General features: G+C 36.1%; 1 pseudogene; it reads right to left on the bottom strand.

Annotated features, from left to right (window-relative positions):
* Window positions 1-2,893: 2,893 nt before the first annotated feature.
* The window catches only part of LOC117084938, a 152,795-nt pseudogene continuing 130,172 nt past the window's right edge, over window positions 2,894-25,516 (bottom strand).

Here is a 25,516-nt window from a genome sequence, read left to right as displayed (position 1 = left end):
TGAATCTGTAGATTGCTTTGATTAGTATGGATGTTTTAACAACATTAACAACATTAATTCTTCAAATTCTTGAACACAAGATGTCTTTTCACTTATTTGTGGTCTCTTCAATTTCTTTTGTCAGTGTCTTATAGTCTTCATTGCATAGGTCTTTTCATCTCCTTGGTGAAATCTACTTGTAAGTCTTTCTTTTTTTCATAGCTATTGTGAATGAAACGGTTTTCTTGACTTATTTTACAGATAGTTTGCTGTTGACATATAGAAATGCTATCGATTGTTATATCTTGATTTTGTATCCTGAAACGTTACTAAGTTTATTAATTAGTTCTACCAAATTTCTGATGGAGTCTTTAAGAGTTTCTCTATATATCATCATGTTGTTGGCAAACAAGAACAATTTGATTCCCTCTTTTCCAATTTGGGTGTCCTTTATTTTTTTGTCTTGCCTATTATTGCTCTGACTAGAACTTCTAGTACTATGCTAAATACAAGTTGGCATCCTTGTCTCCTTTCAAATCTCAGAAGATAAGATTTTGACTTTTACCTGTTTGCTGTGATGTTAGTTGTAGGTTTATCATATATGGCCTTTATTGTGTGGAAGTATGTTTCTTCTAGATTCAGTTCATTGAACGTTTTTACCATGAAGAGATTTAAAATTGTATTGAATGTGTTTTCAGCATCTACTGAAATGGTCATATATTTTTTGTGTTTAATTTTGTTAATATATCATATTTATTGATTTGTGTATGGTGAATGATTCTTGCATCTGTGGAATAAATCTCATGTGATCATGGTGTATGATCTTTTTAATGTGTTGTTGAATTTGGTTTGCTAGTGTTTTGTTAAGGATTTGTTCATTGGGAATATTGGCCTGAATGTTTCTTTTTTTCCTGTACAGCAAAGAAAATAATAAAAAAGTGAAGAGAAAACCTATAAAATGAGAGAAAGTATATGCAAATTATGTATCTTAAAAAGTGTTAATATTTATACTACATAAGAAACTCAAGCAAATCAGTATAAAAAACCATAAATAATTCAAATTAAAAATGGGTAAAAGACCTGAGTAGACGTTTCTCAAAAGGAGAAATACAAATGGACAGCAGAAATGTTCAACATTTGAACCACATATTCAACATATGAAAAAATGTTCAACATCCCTATCATTATAGAAATGCAAATTAAAACCACAGTGAAGCATTACCTGCTCCAGGTTAGAAGGGATATTACCAAAAATAAGAAAAAATAATAATAAATGCTGGCAAGGATGCAGAGAAAAGGAGACTCTTACATACTGTTGGTGGGAATAATAATTAGTACAACCATTAGGGAAAATAGTATGGAGGTTCCTCAAAAAATTAAAAATGGAATTACCACATTTTTCAGCAACTTCATTACTGGGTATACATCCAAAGCAAAGAAAATTGTAATTCCAAAGAGACGTCTGAATGCTCATGTTTATTGCAATGCTGTTTACAATAGCCAACATACAGTGTCAACCTAAATGCCCATCTAACAATGAATGGATCAAAAAATGTGACATATGTTTATGCGTGTGTGTTTGTAATATATACGTGTATATATGTATATAGTGTGTGTATATATGTGTGTATACATGTGTGTGTATGTGTGTATGTATACACTTAATGGAATACACACATACATAATGGAATGCTATTCAATCATAAGACAGAATAAAATCCTGTCATTTGCAGCAACATGGATGAACTTAGAGGATGGTATGCTAAGTGGAATAAGCCAAGCACAGAAAGACAAATACAGCATGATCTGATTCATATGTGGAATCTCAGAAAGTTAATTTTTAGAAGTAGTGAAATTGGATTGATTACCAGAAGCTGGGGAATGTAGTGGGGAGAAGGGGATTGGAAGACATTGGTCATTGGCTATAAAGCTACTGTTTGACAGGAAGAGTAACATTTTTTGTTCTATTATGTAGTAGGGTGACTATAGCAAATAACAGTTTATTGTATATTTCGAGAAGATAGCTGGAAAAGAAGAATTTGAATGTTGTCACAACAAGGAAATGTTAAATGTTTAAAATAGATGTGGCAATTATCCTGATTTAATTTTTACACTATGTATACATGCATTGAAACATCACATTGTACCCCACAAACCTGTATAATTTTTACACATCAATTATAAATTTAAAGCATTCTATTAAAAACATATATATGGGGCCTAAATTTTTGCTATTATAAAATAATACTATGTATATTCTTATACATGTATCTTTGTGAAATTTCCTAGGGACTGACTATGCATGTCATTTCTTAATGTAGACATACACACTAATCATTTATCTCTTCCCCTGGCAATGAATATGATTCTTTTTCAGGTTGTAACTGTTATGAACAATGGGTAAAGCAAATATGCACAGGTCTTTTTCTCTTGTATGTATGTGATAAGTTTGGTACAACTTATAGATTTGTTAATAGTGCACAGTTGTTGTCTACAGTGGGTATATGAGTTTCTCATTTCTGCATATCACTATCAAAGTGTAATTTGCTCACACTTTAACTTTTGCCAATCTCATGGTTATAATGATATATTGAGTATATTTGCATATTTCTTCACATAATTCCCAGGAAGAAGAACTATATTTTGCCTTCTCTTTTTCTCTTCTGCTAAGTGTCTCAGCATATTAGTCCCGTGTTTGTTATATGTTTTTTTAAGCTCTTAGTGATCTAATGAGTTTCTTTGTGCTACTTGCACAGGCTTTGGAAATACAGTCGGCCCTTTCCGTCAGTGATAGTTATCTTCTACATTCATCTTCTACATTCCCAGATTCAACCTACAGCAGATAGAATTTTTGTTTTCCTCTGAACTTTTTACTGGCCTCCTGCTCCCCAAAGGGTACCCTGCTTCTGCTTGCTTAATGTCTCAGAACTTTGATGCCGTTGGTCTCAGACACTACTTTACCATTCACTATCTGGCAGGTGGTTGTCTTTTGGATTGTTTGCATGGAGTTGCTGCTGTCCAGGGCATCAGCAAGATTGCACTCCTCGTCATCTTCCAGTGGGCAGCGATAGATGGTGATCTCAGCCTCCAGTTTGGCCTTGATGTTCAGCAAGGCCTCTTACTGCTGGGCCTGGCGCTGTCCTTCCACCTGGGTCTGTGCCAGCTCTGACTCCAGGTGCAGCAGGATCCTGTTGAGCAGCTCCATCTGCAGGGTGTAGCAGGCCTCCAGCTCCCTAAGGCTGTTCTCCAAGCTGGCCTTCAGATTTCTCATGGAGTCCAGGTCGATCTCCAAGGACTGGACTGTATGTCTCAGATCCATGAGCATCATCTCAGCAGCTCCAACCTAGACGGACTGCGTGGTGATCACTGTGGTGCTCTCCTCAATCTACTGAGACCAGTGCTTGTCCAGCTCCTCTCGGTTCTCCCAAGCCAGCTCATCATATTGGGCCCCGATGTCTGCCATGATCTTGGCGAGGTCCTGAGATTTGGGGGCACCTACCTCCACAGTCAACCCAGAGCTGGCAATCTGGGCTTGTAGACATTTTACTTCCCCTTCATGGTTCTTCTTCATGAAGATCACCGCCTCTCTGAGAGCCTTGATCTCTGTCTCCAGCTGGAGCTGAGTGACATTTGTGTCATCAGTGACCTTGTGGAGCCCATGTATGTCGCTCTCCACAGACTGGTGCATGGCCAGCTCTGTCTCACACTTGGCTCTGAAGTCATCAGTAGGAAGACGGGCATTGTCGATCTGCCAAATGATGTGGGGACTGTCCACAGTATTTGTGAAGATCTGAGCCCTCAGATCTTTGATGGTCTTGAAGTAATGGTTCCGGTCTCTGACCTGGGGTCCCTTCTTCTCCTGGTGCTCCTGTATTTTGCTCTCCAGCTTCCGGTTAGTGGTCTCCACGCTCCTCCTTCTGTCCAGGTAGGAGGCTATACAATCATTCAGGCTTTGCATGGTCCCCTTCTCATTCTGGATGCCTCCCACTCCTGCCAGACCCACGGCCATCCCCACTGCCAGGCCCCGGGGTCCCATGCCGCCCTGGAAGCTGGTGGAGTGGGATACGGAGATCTGGGAACCAGAGCCCCCAGGGCCTGAATAGATGCTGGCCGCGCTACTGACCGGCACCTTGCTGGGCGCCTAGACAGAGTTCAGGAACCAGTAGTTGGTGGAGAAGGTGGAGCGAGAGGTGAAGCTCATGCTTTTCTGGGAGGAGAGCGAGAGTACAGGACTCGGGCTCTCCCGACGACCAGAAAATATTTTTTTAATGGATAGTTTCGTCTGTACTGAACATGCACAGACTTCTTTTTTTTTTTTTATCGTTCTACAAAAACTACAAGTATTTTCATAACATTTACATTGTATTAAGTATCGTAAGTGATCTAGAGATGATTTAAAATATACGGGAGAATGTGTGTAAGTTTCACGCAAATATGATGTCGTTTTATGTCAGGTACTTGAGCATCCATGAATTTTGGTATCTGTGGGAGTCCTACAACCAATTCCTTAGGGATACCCAGGGACAAGTCCCTGATAGCGCCCCACGTATAGCTACATTTTCATCTGTTCTGTTTGTTTCTGATGTACAGATTACTATGTGTAATTTTAAATAATATTAAACTTAAATGTTTTGTCTATGTAGATTTGCTGTTGGTGTGTTGCTTAAAAATTTATTTGATATCCTCAAATTAAGAATATAGTTTTTATACATTTTCATTCAAATAATTGAAAGTTTTGTTTTCATATTTTATAACGAGATAATTAGATTTGTATGTGTCTGCGTGTATTTGTGTGTGTATGTGTGTGTGTGTTGTAAAATCTAGTTTGTTTTATTTTCTTTTTTGGGTAAGAAATTATACCGTGATTAACTATATAATTACCTTTCCACTTTATACATTTTGTGACTGTTTCTTCAGACTTACAAGTTTATTTATATAATATCTTCTTGATTGCTTGCTTAATCATTCTTGTGGCACAGCACAGTAATTCCTCTATTATTTCTAATAAAATGGTATAAGTACTTTATATTGTTATAGCTATGCTTTCTTTTTCAAATTGTTTTTTTCCTGCTGTATGTTTTCCCACCCTGCTAGGGTATTTTGTTGTGATGGAGTTTCCTTGGTCTTTTCATTTTGTCATGTTGATAAGCAATGTCACTTTTCTGTCATTGTCTAAAGTTTTTTTACTGGATTGGCGATTACTTGTTGTCATATCAAATTTGTGTTAATTTGATATGACAAGTTAATTTGATATGTTATATTCCTTGTATGTGGCTACAATTTCTAAATCATAAGAGTCTGCCTTCAGTGGTCTTAGGTGAGTGTTTCTGGGTAGGGAGTAATTATAATTTATGTTCAGAGAATTACTACATGCATTCCACTAAGAATGAAAGAATGAAAGAATAGTTATTTAAAAGGAACTCTACACTTCTTGGTACTCCAAGTTCACACTCACTGCTTTGTGCTAGAAGTGAATAAAGCAACAGTCTGCATTTTGGTGGCAGAGGAATAGACAGAGATGAGACTGTCAGATTTTGATCATTTAATCTAAAAATGCCCCAGTGATTAGTCACTGCAATTGGCTGTTTCTGACCTGCATTAAAATTACTAAAATCCATAATTAGCTGCTAAGATCTATTATGAAATGAGCTCTAGTAAAAGAAGGACCATGTCTGTCTTGTTCAAAATTGTATCTCCATAACTGTGCACATTGTAAGAAGTAATCTTAGGGTGCACTTACTGGAAACACATCTTGAGAAGAATTTATGTGCAAGTAGGAAACCAGTAAGGTCCTGAAGAAAGCAGGACAGGCAAGGGGACAAAGCCCAGCATAGGGGTGATTTTAATGAAAGTTCCATGGAGTGTAACTTCAGCCTGACTTTGCAGGGGAAGTCTGGAATGTAAATTAAGACCTATTTTTTTTTTTTCATACTCAAGTTAAGGAAATAAGCTTTTATACTGCTACAGTAATCAGTCATCTAGTGAAGGCCACACCTGGAAGATGTAAACTCTTAGGAAGCTCCAACAGTTTATGCATGGGGAAAAAGCAGCTTGAGGACAGGCCTCAGGAGAGTCACAGGTGCTCGTAATTAGAAGCAGAGCAGAAGTACAGGAGAGATGAAGTGACCTGGGTTGAGAATTTCACATATCTGCTTCAGGAATCCCTTGCACTTGTGATGTCCCATTATACTTTATATTAAGTGTATTCCAACCAAACTTTGTTATTTTTTTTTCAAGGTGGTGATTCATCATAATTCAGTGGAAAAATATAAAAGGAGAGGTTAATGAGATGCACAAAAGCCCTGCTGTTGCAGTTGGTGCCAAGGCTATATTTATTTTTTCCTCCCTCTATCACCCATTTTAGATTTCCCTTGCCCTCAACCAGCACTTCTTGTCTAAGTGGCTTACTTTGTTGCATAATATACTGGTTTTCATAATTTTATTTAGGCCATGGTTGTTGTAACTTCCTATTTAGGGCTGAAATGGGCCATGGCATACTATGATTGGCCCTAATGCACAAACCAATTGGCCTCATTCATCTTCATGATGAACAAGGTTAATTACAATATGAGCAAGATAGTTCCTCTTTCCTTGCTACCTTTTTGACATGAGGATAACAAAATAACCTAGCAGCAGAGGAACTTAAATTTAGTGAAATGCCTACTGTAACTTGGGTGGAAACGTCCCTCACTGGAATGAAGATCTCTGGACTGATAGAACTTTGAGTTTCAAAAGCAGAAAGCACAAACATTGCAAGTGATGGTGAGTGGCCCACTGCAGTGTTCACTCAGCCATGATTTCTGGATACATGTGTTTTTCCCTTTGAGCACAAAACATCACTTGTCTATAATACACACTGCATGCTAACAGACAGTGCACCAATTACACAGGATTTCTCTCCAAATTGACATTTTATATGAGGTATTATGGGGCTAGTTTCCTGGACTGCAAGATTAGCAGATTTTGGATAGTTCAGTATGTGGTATAACCAGTACTTTCCATTGTCTCGTGCCAATTTTCACATCTTTTTGGTGACACAGTGAATCACTTGATCAGAGACAATGTCATGTGCAATTGTATGTCAGTAAATCAGAGACTGTGGGTATTTCAATAGCCATGCTAGTAAAGACACCGTGAGACAGAAAAACAAATCCACATTGCAATGTGCTTGAGTCTCAGTAAAGACTATTTAAAATATGTTTTAGGTGGATGGTGTTTGACATAATCAAATTGTCACATATGTTCCAGTTGATTATTTTGAGGGATAGTATTGTAGCATGGCTCTATACTGTCTCTCCTCCTGATGTATCTAGCACTCAGGAATGGCCATTGCTGCACACTGGGGGGATTTACCCTGACAGCATTCCTCTCAGGGCACAAATGTGTGAACATTTAGTGTACCAGAAGTTGGTTTTCAGCTTGTACAAACACACTGAATTGATCCATACATGAACACATGAATACATGATGCATGAATCAGACTTGGTTTATTTTTTTCTCCTCTAACAGTTGATCATAAAGTATCTTCTATGAGGTTACAAGTGTCAGTTGAGGGAAAGACAGCCTTGAGTAGGTGCAGCAGCATGTGCTCATGGTCCCAGCTATTTGGGAGGCTGAGGTGGGAGGATTCTTTGAGACTAGGAATTTGAGGCTGTACTGGGCTGTGATGATTGCACCTGTGAATAGTCCCTGCACTACAGCTTTGGCGATATAGTGAGACCATATCTCTAAAGCAAAAAAAAAAAAAAAAAAAAGCAAAACAAAACAAAAAAACAAACAAAGACCACCTTATCTACCACAGATTCATCTAGCACCACAAGATCTGTGTAGTAGTTAAGTTATATTTGTAAGCATCTGCATGACAGCCAGGACTTTCCAGAAAGCCATCTATTCCTTTTATTTCCACTCAAAAATGGCATCCTTTTACACAATCTGTGAAGTGCATCAAGCTGTTAGTCTCAAATGCAATAATGTATCTTGTATCCAAAACCAAAGAAGGGTGACAATCACTATTATTCTTTAGAAAGTGTGAAGTATAGTAACTTGGCCTTGCCTTAGAAGGGCTGTCCAGTGGGTTAGTCCTGGTCTTATGTGAAGCAGAATTCAAAGCGAGATTAGAAGAGTAAGAGAATTGGTAAGGTGCGGTGGCTCACGCCTGTAATCCCAGCACTTTGGGAGGCCAAGGTGGGCTGATCATCTGAGTTCCGGAGTTTGAGACCAGCCTGACCAACATGGAGAAACTCCATCTCTACTAAAAATACAAATAATTAGCTGGGTGTGGTGGCACATGCCTGTAACCCCAGCTACTCAGGAGGCTGAGGTCGGAGAATCATTTGAACCCGGAAGTGGAAGTTGCGGTGAGCCGAGATCACGGCATTGCACTCAAGCCTGGGCAACAAGAGCAGCAAGAGCAAAACTCTGTCTCAAAAAAAAAAAAAAAAAAAAAAAGCAAGAGAATTATTGAAGAAAATATGTTGATGAAAAAAAGATGGGGGAAGCGGGAGCTGGAGGAGGCTGGGGGCACTGCTAGATCAAAATGATGATCTGAAATGAAAAACGAGATGGAAATAAGAAAAATAAAGAATCTGACCACACGTAAACTAGTACTGGGTACTATCGCATGAACTGGATGCGTTATACTCCAATATCATACAGGGACAAAAACACTAACTGGCATTATAACACCTAGTCTGCACTGGGTATTTAGAGGGAGCAACTATATAACTCTTTCAGAGAGAAATAACAGCAATGGCAACTTCTTTCATTAAAAGTAAATTTATAAATTGTCTTATCTAATGAAAAAATCTAGTGTTAATAAGAAAGTCAATATTGTAAATTAATAAATGATCACCACATAATTTCTATTCAGATTATTAAGCTAAAGACAATTTTAAAATACATTTAATTGGGGTGCCCAAAAATATAAATAAGGGATGACTAAGACAGAAAATGGCTTCATGAAATAAAAACAAGTAAATGTAAAACAAGAATAAATATCTATAAAAAACATATTGACTACATTGGAATATATATCTATACATTTATGTATGTCTACATCATTGCTTATATCTATACTTAAATCACCATTGATAGCCATATATTTTTAAAATTAAAAGCTATACCATCCCATTACAAAAGGAGTACAGCAAACACACAGGCAACTAAAATAGACCTAAACTCAAATCTGGAAACATTTATATATCTCAAAGGACATACAGACAACATTTAAGAAATCTAAAATATAGCTTGAGATACTCTGATGTAATTATCCCCATTTGTCAAATGAAAAGAAAAAATATTAAAGTATAGAGAAACTTTAAGTAACTTGCTCTCAGCCATGGAGCTAATAAATAATCAAGCCAGAATGTGAACATAGTGTCTCAATCCAGAGTCATCTTCTTAAATATGATTCTCCATTACATCTAATGTTGCTTATTATTCTAAAACTCTCAAAACAAAATACTCATTGCACATTGAGTAAAAATAAAATTTGAGAATAGTGAGCTGCAAGAAACAGTATGACACCACAAATTGTAAATATTGATCTGTTTTAGTATAATAATTAACTATAAAAGTCACTATAAAAATGCTGAAATATGTAGTATGAAATAAGCAAAGAAAGTAAATAAGTTATGAAAAACTTACATGAAACTGAAATCAGAAAGGGAGAAATAAAAACTTTTAAATACTTACAAGCAGAAAACATAAATATGTTGATAGAAGTTAAGTACCTTCCCTGCCTACTTCCTAATATTAAATATTCATATTGTTATTTTAAGTTGTCTAATTACTTATTTTGATTTCATACAAAATAGTAAAAACTTTTTCATTTGCTTTAGCAAATTCACATGATTAGTATTCATTAATGAATAAGAAACATGAAATATTCCACTAGCATTCCTTTCCTTCTCTACCTTCTAATTGTTATTTCTTAAGTTGCTATATTCACACTAACAGGATTTGTAACATTTATATTTTTAGTTAATTGTTTAGGCATAATTTTAAATGTGAGGCCCACATTTGATGCTTTAACTAAAGTTGCTTTGTTCATTCTCTTAGGTGGTTGGATTTTACCATTACATATTTTTTTTTCTTTTTAGAAATAATTTAGTTGCTATGTAAAATTACGTGCTTTCATTTATAAATTTTGGTAGATATTGCTGTTTTATCTGCATGTGGTAAGGAGAAAATGGAAGAATTTTATGTCCCCCACTATTGACAAAGAAACAATCACATTTACTTATTTGTTAACCTCATCTCTCATCTAATTAACTATAAATTATTTCTAGAGTACCTATCAGAAATGTTGAATAAAAAAGTTAAGACATGGAAGAGTACATGTTGCATGATTTCTTCTATATAAACACAGTCAAAATAAGTTCATGGATACACATAAGGATAGTATTTACCCTTGCATAGGTAATGACTCAAAAAAGGTAGAAGGGAGGATTAGGGATTTCTGGGAATGTTTGATGTTTTCATCTGAATGTTGGTTACATGACTGATTACACAGAAGTGATTTGGTCAAAATAGATTGAGCTTTTAAATTATAATTTCAGCACCTTTCTGAATGAATATTATACTTCAGTAAAAAGTTTATGTTTTACAAAGACATATGAACATTTTACTTCTTTCTAAGCAGTATATGCTAAGTATATTATATTCCGAATCACATTCAATGCTCACAAAATCACCATGTTATTTGCAATTATTCTTCTCATTTTATACATAAACACACATATACACTGAGAATTTTAGTGGCAGAGTGACTGGTACAATTGACCAGGCAGGAGGAAGTTCATCTGAAGATTTGAGCCTGGACTCTGCTGTCAGAGCCTGAGCTTGCTCCTGACTAGCAGCTGTGTTTTACTTCAGGCCATTTCCATGCCAAGAGAAGGCAACGCCCTTGCTAGAGTTCATCTGTTGCTAGAGTTCATCCAAAGTCTTGACATTTGTACCTCCCTCAACTTTAACATAATTCCTTTATGTGGTGCAAAACCTCTAATGAAATTTACTTTTGGCCTGGGAGTGGTGGGGACACTAACTACCCAAGAAAAGTTTTACCTGCAATCTCAATCATCAGTTTGCTTGTACATTTCCCATCTCTCTTAAGTCATCTTTTTTTGAAGTATGACGTTGTAAAAAATCAGGCTTTGTAAGAAATGTAAATCCAAAGAGTTAAATTATTTGCTTCTAACACAAATTATCATTCAAGGATTAAGAAAAAGTTCTGATTTTAAAAAAATCAACTTTAGCAGGCAGAAAGCATGAGCTTGTCTCAGTAGAGTATTTCATGAGGGACAGTTTCTTAATGCAGATGAGACAATCTGTCTTTGCTAAAGAATGTTCTCTTTGGGGAAAAAATAGGTTCCCTTTCAACACTCCACAAGTGATAAGTGAAGCATTTCAAAAATAGAAGCTCCTAGATGTGTTGATGAGACAATATGTCAGTGCTAAGAGAAAAAAAAAACCTGCTTGAAAAGGCTAAACTTCACCCTGTCTCCACACGCCAGTTATTTAAATTTCTACAGCTGTGTAGCACAAACAAACCTTATGGTTTAGAAGCTGAAAGAAGAGGTGATCATTTTCATCCAGTAATTAATATTTAATGAAAAGTAGGTATTTCTACAAAATAAAAATTGAATTAAAATTTCCCTTTTAACACAATAAGATCATACTTAACAAAAATACTTAATTTCAGAATTTAAAAAGATAAATCATGTAAGAAATCAGCCCTACATAGATGAACAAAACATAAGTCACCTGCTGATCTTCACTGTGTTGAGATTATAAAGATATTAAACTTGAAATCAGGGAACCTAAATGTAATTATTATTGTATTTCTGTTTTCCCTATGTGATCTAAGACAGAATTCTTAATTGTCTGGTTGTCGGCATTTCAATTTAGGAAGATTAGGAAGTTGGACTAAATTCTCGTCAAGGTTTCTATAGCTCTGAAAATTTCTGATTCCATGATATGCAAAAACATCCCACCACAACCTCATTTTTGTTTAAGAAAATTTACGTATCAGAGTTTTTGTGCATGCCATTCCCATTGAATTCAATATCTTTCTTACACTCTTGATTTAGTTAATGCCTATTTATTTCTCTGGGACATAAAAGCCACATCTATAAGAAAATGTTCTCCCCAGATTAATGGCTATGTCAATTCTCTTAATATTGGTTCCCATTGGTTTTACACTCACTCACTCATATCACACTATATAAAAAGTTATATATATATAAAAAAGGTTCAAGTGAAAATGGATAAAGAGAACAGTCTGTCCAATGACCCCATGTTTACAAATAATATTAATGAAGGACCTAGGGTTTTTAACAAAATCTGATGGAAAAGGACCTATTCCTATTCTCTTCATTTAACCTAGGAAAACCCTGGGCCAACCTGGACTGCTCTTCCTTACTTCCATCTGAAGAAGACAATTGAAAACAACAAATCCTTTATCGTGGTTTTATATTTTCCTTCACCTTTATTGTTTTCCTATCTCTGCCTGTTATTATACTGAGAATTTGACTATTTAAATAAAACTTTGGTCAAAATCTGATTCCTCATGCTTTGCAGAATTTGTTCAATTTCCTTTTATTCATGTATTCTGGTAGAAAAAGCCAAAACTAATCTTATATATTACTTTGTAATAGCCCAAAGCACCTCACAGAGATTTTCATTTGTACATTTTTACCAGATCACATTCATTTGTGTATGTTTTCTACATTTTCATTCATGTAAATTGATTTTTAAATTTGTATAAATTTAATGGGATTCAAGTTCAATTTTCCTACATTAACAGATTGCATAGTGGTGAAGTCAGCGCTTTTAAGATATCCATCACCCAAATGATGTATATTGTCCTTATTAAGTACTTTCTTATCTACCACATCCTTCCCACCCCCTTACTTTTCTAAGTCTCCATCACCTCTCATTCCACTCTCTACATCTTTGTGCACACATTATTTAGCTCCCACTTATGAGTGAGAACATGTCATATTTCTTTATTCTGTCTCATATATTTTACATAAGATAACGGCCTCCAGCTCTAATATGCTTTGCTCTGTGTCCCCACCCAAATTTCATTTCAAATAGTTATCTCCATATGTCAGGGAATGGACTTTGTGGGAACTGATTGAATCATGGAAATGGATCCCCTCATGCTGTTCTCATGATAATGAGTTCTCATGAGAGCTGACGGTTTTAAACATGTTTGGCTGTTCTTCCTTTACTCTGTCTCTTGCCGCCTTGGAAGAAGGTGCCTGCTTCCCCTTTGCTTTCTGCCATGATTATAAATTTCCCAAGGCTTTCCCAGCCATGTGAAACTGTGAGCCCGTCAAACCTCTTTTTTTTTTTTTTTTAATTACTCATGCTCAGGTAGTATCATTATAGCAGTGTGAAAACAGACTAATACTGGAAATTGGTACCAGGAATGGGATACTACTATAAAGATAACCTGAAAATATGGAGGTAACATTGAAACTGGGTAACAGGCAGAGGTTGGAAAAGTTTGAAGGGCTTGGAAGAGGACAGGAAGATGTGAGAAAGTTTGGAACTTCCTAGAGACTTGTTGAATAGTTTTGACCAAAATGCAGATAGTGATATGAATGAAGTCCAGGCTAAGGTGGTCTCAGATAGAAATGGAGAACAGATTGGGAATTGGAGCAAAGGTCACTCTTGCTGTGCAAAGAGACTGACAACATTTTTCTCCTGCCCTAGAGATCCATGGAACTTTGAACTTGAGAGAGATGATTTAGGGTATCTAGTGGAAGAAATTTCTAAGCACCAAAATATTCAAGAGGTGACCTGGCTTATTCTGAAAGCATTTAGTTATATGCATTCACAGAAAGATGGTTTGAAATTGGAACTGATGTTTAATAGGAAAGAAGAGCATAAAGGTTTAGAAAATTTGCAGACTGACCATGTGGTAGAAAGAGAAACCAATTTTCTGGGGAGAAATTCAAGCCAGCTGCAGATATTTGCATAAGTAACAAGGATTCAAGTGTTAATAGTCAAGACAAAGGAGAAAATGTCTCCAGGGAAAGTCATAAATCTCACAGCAGCCCCTCGCATCACAGTCCTGAAAGCCTAGGAGGGAAATATGGTTTTGTGGGTCAGACTCAGAACCCCATTGCTCTGTGCAGCCTTGGGACTCCATGCCCTGTGTACCAGGAGCTTCAACTCTAACCATGGCTAAAAGGGGTCAACATGCAACTCATGCTCCTGCTTCAGAGGGTGCAAGCCCCATGGCTTGGCAGCTTACATGTGGTGTTGAGCCTGTGGGTGTGCAGATGACAAAGGCTGTGCTTTGGAAGCCTGCATCTAGATTTCAGAGAATGTATGGAAATGCTTAGATGTCCAGGCAAAAAGTCTGCTGCAGGGGCAGGGCCATCATGGAGAACCCTTTCTTAGGCAGTGAGGGAGGAAAATGTGGATATGGGGCCCCCACACAGAGTCCCCATGGGGGCACTGCCTAGTGGAGCTATGAGAAGAGGGCCACCATCCTCCAGACCCCAGAGCTGTTGATCCACCAACAGCTTGCACGTGTGCTTGGAAAAGCTACAGGCACTCAATGTGAGCCCATGAAAGCAGCCACAGGGGTTGTACCCTGCAGACCTACAGGGGTGGAGCTGCCCAAGGCCTTGGGGTGATCAACATGCCCAGGATGTGAGACACGGAGTCAAAGGAGATTATTTTGAAGCTTTAAGATTTAATGAGTGCCCTGTTAGGTTTTAGACTTGCATGGGACCAGTAACCCCTTTGTTTTGGTCAATTTCTCCCATTTGGAATAGGACATGTACTCAATGCCTGTTGTATCTTTGAAGTAACTAACTTGCTTTTTATTTAATAGGCTCATAGACAGAAGGGACTTGCCTTGTCTCAGATGAAACTTTAGACTTTGACTCTTGAGTTAATACTGGAATAAGTAAGACCTTGGGGATTGTCGTGAAGGCATGATTGGTTTTGAAATGTGAGAATGCTGTGAGATTTGGGAGGGACCAGGGACCGAATAATATAGCTTGACTCTGTTCCCCACCAAAATCTCATCTCAAATTATAATCCCTACGTGTCAGGGGAAGGAGTTGATGGGAGGGTATTAAATCATGGGGACAGCTTCCCCCATACAGTTCTCCTGATAGTGAGTGAGTTCTCCCAGAATTAGTGGTTTTCGAAGTGTTTGGCTGTTCCCCTTTTGCTCTTTCTGTCTCCTGCTGCCTTGGAAGAAAGTTCCTGCTTCCCTTTCACCTTCTGCTATGAGTGTAAGTTCCCTGAGGCCCTCCAAGACATGTGGAACTGTGAGTCAATTAAACCTCTTTTTAAAATAAATTATTCAGTCTCAGGTAGTATCTTCATAGCAGTGTGAAAATGGATTAATACAAGTTCTTTCCATGTTGTTGCAAAAGACGCTTGATATAGTTTGGATTTGTTTTTCCCTATCAAATCTCATGTTAAAATATAATCCTCGCTGTTGGAGGTGAGGTCTGGTGGGAGGTGATTGGATCATGGGGGCTGGTTTCTCATCAACGGTTTATCATCATCCCATCTCCTTAGTGCTGTCCTTACAATTGTGAGTCAATTCTCATGACATCCTCTCTCTCTCTCTCCTGCTTTCACTATGTGACATTTCTGTTCCCACTTCACTTTTCACCATGATTATAAGTTTCCTGAGCCTCCCACCCCCATCCCCAGAAGCTCAACAGATGTCAGGACCATGCTTCCTGTTCAGCCTGCAGAACCATGGGCTGATTATACCTATTTTCTTTTTAAATTACCTGTCTCAGGTATATCTTTACAGTAAAGTAAGAATAGCATAATACAACATGATTTCATTATTTTGTAATATTTAATTATATATATGCATATATATGTATATATGTATATATGTGTGTGTATATATGTGTGTGTCTATATATGTGTGTGTGTGTGTGTGTGTGTGTGTGTATACATGCCACATTTCTTTGTTCAATCACCCACTGATGGAAAATTAGATTGATTCCATATCTTTGCTCTTGTGAATAATGCCATGATAAAATACATGTTTGTTATCTTTTTGATGTAATGATCTTTTTTCCTTGGATATACTCAGTAATAGAATTGCTGGATTGAATGGGTTTAAATGAATTCTACTTTTAGTTCTTTGATAAATTTCCATACTTATTTTTGTTGTTTTTCTTCTATCTCTATTTTGAATTTCTATTTAAATTGTGTTGGACATCATAAATTTCCTGAGGATTTAACTTATCCTCTAATGCCAAGACCAACCTGTCTTTGTGGATTTTTAATCTGTTTTTGTGCAATTGTTCAGACTGCTCACTCCATGCAATTATGACAGTTTACAGAAATAATTAAAAACGGCATCTCTGTGGGCAACATTCTTTCATCATTTCAGCATGTCATGCTTACCTGTTACAATTCTGTTTCTGTGCTCTTTTCTTAAACATTAAAAAATATGGGTAATAGAATTTATCTGCTTTAGTTATGTTGAACTAGAAGTCTCTACTTGGACACTAAAATTGCAAATTTGGAAAGTAGAGCATGTCATGTTAATGACATATAAATCATAGAAAAATCCCAAGTTTGAAATAAATAAACATGTCTCTTTGTTCATGAAACAATGATTTATTCCTGATTTTAAAGATGTTATAAAATCAATAGCTTTCTTATTTCTACTATCACCTGGAGGTGATGTATTAATATTGCTGTCATTGTTTTACTTGGCCTGACAACTCATATCTAATGCAGAAAAACAACTTGTTTCTTGTCTAATGCATTACTGCTATGTGCAGTCATCCATTGGTGATCAATACACTGGTAGCAACACCTCCACTTATTCCTGCTGCTTAGCACATATAAACATAATGGTTTACAGCAGCAAAAACTAATGATCTATAGATACACATATAAAAATAAGTAATCTTAACAATCACATTTATGGAAGTAAAACAATTTGGAAGTATAATAATATGTGTAAAGTGTTGTAAAATATTCAAAACATAAGTATATATTTATATGTAATAGTATAAAACATGCATAGGGCTAATTAACCCTGTAATCATAATGTGTAAGGCAATGGAACATGGAACTATTACTGTATTTGTAATCATTTTTACTGTATAGAGCCAACTGAAGCAAATGTGGCAAAATACTAAACTTAAAAAAGCTAGGAGATGGAAAAGAAGCAAAATAAAAGACTGGTTCACCTGAAAACATGCAGATAAAAGTCCACCTGAAATTCTGACGCAAAGGCATGTTATATATTTGTAATCTTGGTTATGTCACTTTATATCCTTTATTATGAGTTTCTTCATCTATTTCTGACTGTCTAGGTCTCCTTATGTGTTGGGTTCTCATTCTTTTTTTTTTTTTTTTGAGATGGAGTTTTGCTCTTGGTGCCCAGACTGGAGTGCAACGGCACAATCTCGGCTCATTGCAACCTCCACCTCCCAGGTTCAAGTGATTCTCCTGCCTCAGCCTCCCAAATAGCTGGGATGCCACCACGCCCAGCTAATTTTTTTTTTTATTTTTAGTATAAATGGGTTTTCACCCTGTTGGCTGGGTTGGTCTCAAACTCCTGACCTCAAGTGATCTGCTCGCCTTGGCTTCCCATTCTAATATTAAAATATGTACTATTAAATGTGTTATCCTAAATTATAAAGTTAAGCTTATCAGGATTAGTTGAAAATGTCAAGATTCAAGCTTTACAGAATAAAGGAATGTTAAAGAATACATAGCAACAGAATTATCTTAGTTGACCCTCCAGGTGTACTAAATGTTCAGATATTCAGGGTTTTTTTTCAAGTTTTACTGAAATATCAGGCTCTCAGATAGTTTATATTTAGTTCAATATATTTGTTTAAAATACAGATAACTCAAACTTGTCATTTTCAAGTGTCAAGATTTAGTTGTGTCAATTGCTTGTCAGACAATTATAATAATAAAGTATCAAAGTAGAAAAACCCTAGAGCTCATTCCTTAAAATATATGTCTTACCCATATTGGAAAAAAAATACAATATATATCATAAAGCAATATCTCAAACAATTCAACATATTTCTAGGTTACTAACCAAAAAGGCAGGTTTTTAACCTTGTGGTCACTCAGTGAATTACTGAAACCTTGAGAAGAGACTAGATCTTCTGAGTTTCTGCCAAGCATCTGTTCAAATCACAGAAGATGTTGCTTAATAGCCATAAACATTAATTCATCAAATTATTATTTTAGTAATTACTCATTTTTAGGGCTAAAAGAATGTTTTCTTTGATTTTAATTTATGCCTAACAGCTATCACAGAAAACAGACGTTCAATAAATTGTTGCTGAATAAATGAACATACATTTGTTGTGTGTAGGAACTCATGTTATCTTTTAAAAACTTTTGTTTTATTTATTTATGTATTCATTCTTTTATTCATTTATTCATTTTAGAGACATGGTCTTACTTTGTTGCCCAGCCTGAAGTGCAGTACATTCATAGCTACCCTGACTGTTTTATTTATTTTGCTAGTTTTTTTGGAGAGAGGAGATCTCGCTACATTGCCTAGCTGTTTTCAAACTCCTGGCTTCAAGCAATCTTCCTGCCTTGGCCTCCTGAAGTGCTGAGATTACAGACATGGGTCACCACACCTGGCCCTGTTTTATTTTTAACTGATGAATAATCATTGTACATATTTGTGGGGTGTGATGTGATGTTTTAACACATGTAGACATTGAAAAATGATCATGCTAGCTGTTTTAAATATGTTATGTTATATAATCTCAGTACAATCCTATGAGTAAAATAGCATTACTTTTCTGCTCTCTTGATGAGACATTAAAGAATTTTCCTAGGTTCATACAATGTCGGAGCCAGGATTCACACTTTAAGGCTTTTGACTTCAAACCAGTGATTATTTGTTCCCACATAGTAATGCCTGACCAAATCATGTCACCCTATCCTAAAATTTTATTTTACATTACTCTGCAATCAACACACATGAACACTATACAAAATACAATGTTCTAAAATGAGGCCGGGAGTGGTGACTCACGACTGTAATCTCAGCACTTTTGGAGGCTGAGGCGGGTGGATCACCTGAGTTCAGGAGTTCAAGACCAACCTGGCTAACATGGTGAAACCCTGTCTCTAACAACAACAACAAAAAAAAATACAGTGTTCTAAAAGAACAGACACATTAAATTACTTGAGTTAAATACTTATATACATACATTCTACAAGAATCTAGTTTTGTGGAAATTAAATTATTAACATATCATATTATTGCAATGTAATATGATTTAGCATGTTAGTTTATTCAATACTATATTTTTCGTATTTCAGTAATCAAAATTTTTCTAACTGGAGGAAAATATCAAATGTTATTGCATATGAACATAGGTGCAAAGATCCTTCAAAATATCACTGAATCAAATGTAACATTGTGAAAGGGCATGTGTTACATATTAAAATCACATGGAATTTGTTTCAAGAATAAGAGAAGGGCTCAATATTCATAAATAAATAAATTAATTCATGATGTTAATAAATTGCATAAGAAAAATCAAAAGATGCAAAGAAAACATTCAACCAAATTAAACACCCATTTATGATTATAAACTCTCAAAATACTAGAAATAGAAAGAAACTTCATTAACATAAAACCAGGTTATATACAAAAACCTATAGGTACATTATATTTAAATGTGAGCGAATGCAACTTTCCCTTTAAGATTAGGAACAAATCAAGTGTTCAAGTGTGTTTTGCCTCTTCATTCTCCTTCAATGTCTCCTTAACCAGTGCAGGAAATCAAAAGAATATAGATAGGAAGGAATAATTAAAATTGTATTTATTTGCAGATAAACTTGTTTTCAATGTAGAAAACTCTGTGTTTGTATGCTAAACATTATAATATGATATTATGTTGTTAAACTTGATATGTTAGATAGTTAATTTATCTAAAAATACAATTACATTGTATTAAAGTTTATAAAATACTGCCAACCATTTCCCATACTATTCCCATCTACATAATGAATATTTTCTAAGCTAATATAGCAGATGTATGTGTTAATTTCTCTTTTTGCTCTAAGCATTTCAGAATAATTTTTCTAATGAATAAGTCCAAAGTTACTTCATTGACTTGATCATTATACTATTCAGGCAGTTGTATAACAATGGAATCTTAATCCTCACCTACTTTCCCCCCCCCCTTTTTTGACATGGAGTATTGCTCTGTCACCCAGACTGGAGTACAGTGGCACTATTTTGGCTCACTGCAACCTCCGCCTCCCAGGTTCAAGCAATTCTCCCTGCCTCAGCCTCCTGAGTAGTTCATATTACAGGCGCCCGCCATCATGTTTGGCTAATTTTTGTAGTTTTAGTAGAGACTGGATTTCACCATGTTAGCCAGACTGGACTCGAACTCCTGACCTCAGGTGATCCACCCACCTCAGCCTCCCAAAGTGCTGGGATTACAGGTGTGAGCCACTACAACTGGCCAATCTTCACCTCCTTTAAAAGCAGGGAACAATAGGTCTAGTCTCATATGAAAGAAATAAAGATTCAGTTTCCTTGGGTTTAGAAACTGTCAGAAATAAATACCTAGAAAGAAAGGAATAATTTATAAAAGGATTACAAATACCTAAAATTGCAGTGAGTTTTATAGTTTGTTTCAAACAAATTATTACAAATAAATAAATAAATGAGTTATAAAGTAAATACTACTATATCAATACATCTGAGCCAGCATACATTAAAGTAATAAAATACTAATTTTAATTAATTGGTCCAATTATGTTTAATATTAGTCTAAAGGATTTATTTTTATTTATGTATTTATTTTTATTACACTTTAAGTTCCAGGATACATGTGCACAACATGCAGGTTTGTTACATATGTATACATGTGCCATGTTCGTGTGCTGCACCCATTAACTCATCATTGACATTAGGTATATGTCCTAATGCTGCCCTCCCCCCACCCCCCACCCCATGACAGGCCGTGGTGTGTGATCTTCCCCACCCTATGTCCAAGTGTTCCCATTGTTCAATTCCCACCTATTAGTGAGAACATGCGGTGTTTGGCTTTGTGTCCTTGTAATAATTCGCTCAGAATGATGATTTCCAGCTTCATCCATGTCCCTGCAAAGGACGTTAACACATTCTTTTTTTTATGGCTGCATAGTATTCCATGGTGTATATGTGCCACATTTTCTTAATCCAGTCTGTCATTGATGGACATTTGGGTTGGTTCCACTTCTTTGCTATTGTGAATAGTGCCACAATAAACATACATGTGCATGTTTCTTGATAGCAGCATGATTTATAATCCTTTGGGTATATACCCAGTAGTGGGATGGCTGGGTCACATGTTATTTCTAGTTCTAGATCCTTGAGGAGTCACCACACTGTCTTCCACAATGGTTGAACTAGTTTACAGTCCCACCAACAGTGTAAAAGTATTCCTATTTCTCCACATCCTCTCTAGCACCTGTTGTTTCCTGACTTTTTAATGACTGCCATTCTAACTGGTGTGAGATGGTATCTCATTGTGGTTTTGATTTGCATTTCTCTGATGGCCAGTGATGATGAGCATTTTTTCATGTGTCTGTTGGCTGCATAAATGTCTTCTTTTGAGAAGTGTCTGTTCATATTCTTTGCCCACTTTTTCATGGGGTTGATTTTTTGTTTTTTGGTAAAGTTGTTTAAGTTCTTTGTAGATTCTGCATATTAGCTCTTTGTCACATGGGTAGATTGTAAAAATTTTCTCCCATTCTGTAGGTTGCCTGTTCATTCTGATGGTAGTTTCTTTTGCTGTGCAGAAGCTCTTTAGTTTAATTAGATCCTATTTGTCAATTTTGGCTTTTGTTGCCATTGCTTTTGGTGTTTTAAACATGAAATCCTTGCCCATGCCTATGTCCTGAATGGTATTGCCTAGGTTTTCTTCTAGGGTTTTTATGGTTTTAGGTCTAACATTTAAGTCTTTAGTCCATCTTGAATTAATTTTTGTATAAGGTGTAAGGAAGGGATCCAGTTTCAGCTTTCTACATATGGCTAGCCAGTTTTCCCAGCACCATTTATTAAATAGGAAATCCTTTCCTCATTTCTTATTTTTTTCAGGTTTGTCAAAAATCAGATGGTAGTAGATGTGTGGTATTATTTCTGAGGGCTCTGTTCTGTTCCATTGGTCTATATCTCTGTTTTGGTACCAGTACCATGCTGTTTTGGTTATTGTAGCCTTGTAGTATAGTTTGAAGTCAAGTAGCGTGATGCCTCCAGCTTTGTTCTTTTTGCTTAGGATTGTTTTGACAATGCAATTCTTGGTTCCATATGAACTTTAAAGCAGGTTTTTCCAATCCTGTGAAGAAAGTCATTGGTAGCTTGATGACGATGGCATTGAATCTGTAAATTACCTTGGGCAATATGTCCATTATCTCTTATCCATGAGCATGGAATATTTTTCCATTTGATTGTGTCCTCTCCTTTTTTATTTCGTTGAGCAGTGGTTTGTAATTCTCCTTGAAGAGGTCATTCACATCCCCTGTGGATTGGATTCCTAGGCATTTTATTCTCTTTGAAGCAATTATGAATGGAAGTTCACTCATGATTTGGCTCTCTGTTTGTCTGTTATTGATATATAGGAATGCTTGTGATTTTTGCGTATTGATTTTGTATCCTGAGACTTCGCTGAAGTTGTTTATCAGCTTAAGGAGATTTTGGGCTGAGATGATGGGGTTTTCTAAATATACAATCATGTCATCTGCAAACAGGGACAATTTGACTTCCTCTTTTCCTAATTGAATACCCTTTATTTCTTTCTCCTGCCTGATTGCCCTGGCCAGAACTTCTGACACTATGTTGAATAGTAGTGGTGAGAGAGGACATCCCTGTCTTGTGCCAGTTTTCAAAGGGAATGCTTCCAGTTTTTGCCCATTCAGTATGACATTGGCTATGGGTTTGTCATAAGTGGCTCTCATTATTACAAGATACGTCCCATTAATACCTAGTTTATTGAGAGTTTTTAGCATGACGGGCTGTTGAATTTTGTCAAAGGCCTTTTCTGCATCTATTGAGATAATCATGTGGTTTTTGTCTTTGGTTCTGTTTATGTGATGGATTGCGTTTATTGATTTGCATATGTTGAACCAGCCTTGCATCCCAGGGATGAAGCCAACTTGATCGTGGTGGATAAGCTTTTTGATGTGCTGCTGGATTCAGTTTGCCAATATTTTATTGAGGATTTTTGCATCAATGTTCATTAGGGTTATTGGTCTAAAATTCTCTTTTTTTGTTGTGTCTCTGCCAGGCTTTGGAATCAGAATGATGCTGGCCTCATAAAATGAGTTAGGGAAGATTCCCTCTTTTTCTATTGATTGGAATCGTTTCAGAAGGAATGGTACCAGCTCCTCTTTGTACCTCTGGTAGAATTCGGCTGTGAATCCTTCTGGTCCTGGACTTTTTTTGGTTGGTAGACTATTAATTACTGCCTCAATTTCAGAGCCTGTATATTGATCTATTCAGGGATTCAATTTCTTCCTGGTTTACTCTTGGGAAGGTGTTTGTTTCCAAAAATGTATCCATTTCTTCTAGATTTTCTAGTTTATTTGTGTAGAGGTGTTTATAGTATTCTCTGATGGTAGTTTGTATTTCTGTGGGATCAGTGATGATATCCCCTTTATCATTCTTTATTGCATCTATTGATTCTTCTCTCTTTACTTCTTTATTATTCTTAGCAGTCTATCAATTTTGTTGATCTTTTCAAAAAAACAGCTCCTGGATTCATTGTTTTTTTGAAGGGTTTTTTTGTGTCTCTATCTCCTTCAGTTCTGCTCTGATCTTAGTTATTTCTTGCCTTCTGCTAGCTTTTGAATGTGTTTGCTCTTGCCTCTCTAGTTCTTTTAATTGTGCTGCTAGGATGTCAATTTTAGATCTTTCCTGCTTTCTCTTGTGGGCATTTAGTGCTATAAATTTCCCTCTACACACTGCTTTAAATGTGTCCCAGCAATTCTGGTATGTTGTGTCTTTGTTCTCATTGGTTTCAAGGAACATCTTTATTTCTACCTTCATTTCGTTATGTACCCAGTAGTCATTCAGGAGCAGGTTGTTCAGTTTCCATGGAGTTGAGCAGTTTTGAGTGTGTTTCTTAATCCTGAGTTCTAATTTGATTGCACTGTGTTCTGAGAGACTGTTATAATTTCTGTTATTTTACATTTGCTGAGGAGTGCTTCCAACTATGTGGTCAATCTTGGAATAAGTGCAATGCGGTGTTGAGAAGAATGTATATTCTTTTGACTTGGGTTGGAGAGATCTGTAAATGTCTACTAGGTCTGCTTGGTGCAGAGTTGAGTTCAATTCCTGGATACCTTTGTTAACTTTCTGTCTCATTGATCTCTCTAATGTTGATAGTGGGGTGTTAAAATCTCCTGTTATTATTGTGTGGGATTTATTTTTAAATGCATCAGTTTCAAATTTTCAACTGGATATTTTTTCCACATTGTTTACTGTTTTCACTGATTTTCATTACTTAGTATAGGCTTGTATTTCCATTTTGTATTCTTCTTCTTCTGCCTAAAAAGCTTTGTTTACTACTTCTTACAGTGTGAGTCTACTGGTAATAAATTATTTTAGCTTTTATATGTTTTAATAGTCTATATCATCTTCATTTGTGAAAAGTATGTTCACTGGTTATATATTTCTAGTTTATCAGAAGTTTTTGTCTTTCTGTAACTTAAAGATGCCACTCTGCTGCAGTATTTCTAATAAGAAATATGTTGTCATTTTTATGTTAGTTCTTCTATGTGATGTGTCTTCTTTCTAGCTGTTTTTTAAGTACTTTCTTTGTCACTGCTTTACAGCAATTTGATTTTTATTTTGGCTTGGTATTGTTTTGTTCGTCATTCTGTCTTTGTAGTTTGTTGCTATTCTTGGCTCTTTGGGATTATAGTTGTCATCAATCTTGGGAAAAATTGAGCCATTTTTAGTTCATTTATTTGTTTCTGATTGTATTAGTTATAGTTCTCCAGAGAAATAGAAACATTAGGTAGTGTGTGTGTGTATACATAATATGTATATATTTTATACATACAATCTATATAAATTAAGAATAAATTAAGAGATTTATCATAAGAAATTGACTCACATGATTGTGAGGGCTGGCATGTCCAAATAGTCAGTGTGAGTCATCAAGCAGAGACCCAGGAGAGCTGATGGTACAGATGAAGTCCAAATGCAGTCTGCAGGAGGATTCACTCTTGCTCCAGGAGCCTGGAATTTTGGTTCTATCCAGGATTTCAATTTATTGAATGAGGCCCACCCAAATGATGGAGAGCAATCTGCTTACTCAAGATTTTCTGATTTTTTTTTATAACACATTATTATTAACTAAAGTAACCATGCTGTACCTTAGGTCTACAGAAGTTATCCCTCTTTTAACTGAAAGTTTGTGCACTTTGATCAAATACCTCTCCTCACCCCTGAATAAGACCCCGACCCCTGTTAACTGTCATTCTACACTTACTATGAGTTCAACTTTTTTTGTTATATTCCATGCATAAGTGA

Source organism: Trachypithecus francoisi, unplaced genomic scaffold, assembly GCF_009764315.1.
Source record: "Trachypithecus francoisi isolate TF-2019V2 unplaced genomic scaffold, Tfra_2.0 Lachesis_group1, whole genome shotgun sequence".
NCBI lineage: Eukaryota > Metazoa > Chordata > Mammalia > Primates > Cercopithecidae > Trachypithecus > Trachypithecus francoisi.
The sequence above is the reverse complement of the archived record's forward strand: the minus strand, read 5'-3'. Positions and strand labels throughout refer to the sequence as shown.